The 568-nt window shown below is 41.2% G+C and overlaps 1 protein-coding gene across 1 annotated transcript in view; it reads right to left on the reverse strand.

Moving 5' to 3' along the window:
• Positions 1-568, reverse strand: part of TENM1 (teneurin transmembrane protein 1) — a 285933-nt gene that overhangs the window by 34867 nt on the left and 250498 nt on the right. The gene's annotated exons all lie outside the window — the stretch shown is intronic.

Below are 568 nucleotides of genomic sequence, written 5' to 3' on the forward strand. Positions count from 1 at the left end.
CTTTCTTAAGGGTAGTATATTTTAGTAATGTGGGCTCTTGAGTCAGACAGTTGGAGTTTGAATCCTGAACATCTGTGTGAATAAGGACAAGTTCACCATTCTGGGTCTCAGTTTCTTCATCAATAAAATAGGCATCACAGGAGCATGGATCCCACGTTGTCATTTTGGGGATCAAAGAAAATATGTAATCACCTAGCCTAGGAGCTGGCACATAGTAATGCCTCAGTGAACAGTAGATTTAATTACTCTTATTAAGATGTAAGAGAAATTTTTCAAGAAATAGAGGAACACCTGCAACAGAAACAAGTGAATATATTTTTCTAAGTGAAACTAAAATAGCTGTCCAGCTCTTTTGTACAAGTGGCATTTCTTTGGGATATGATCCAAAATTTGAAGACCAATTGTTCTGTCCCTTTCCTCTGGAGGCTTTCATGGGACTGGACCAATTCTTCCCACATTTCTATATCCTTCCCAGGTGGTGCTAGTGGTGAAGAACTCACCTGCCGATGCAGGAGACATAAAAGACCCAGGTTCAATCCCTGGGTTGGGAAGGTCCCTTGGAGGAGGG

This window comes from Bison bison, unplaced genomic scaffold, assembly GCF_000754665.1.
Source record: "Bison bison bison isolate TAMUID 2011002044 unplaced genomic scaffold, Bison_UMD1.0 scf7180017864336, whole genome shotgun sequence".
NCBI lineage: Eukaryota > Metazoa > Chordata > Mammalia > Artiodactyla > Bovidae > Bison > Bison bison.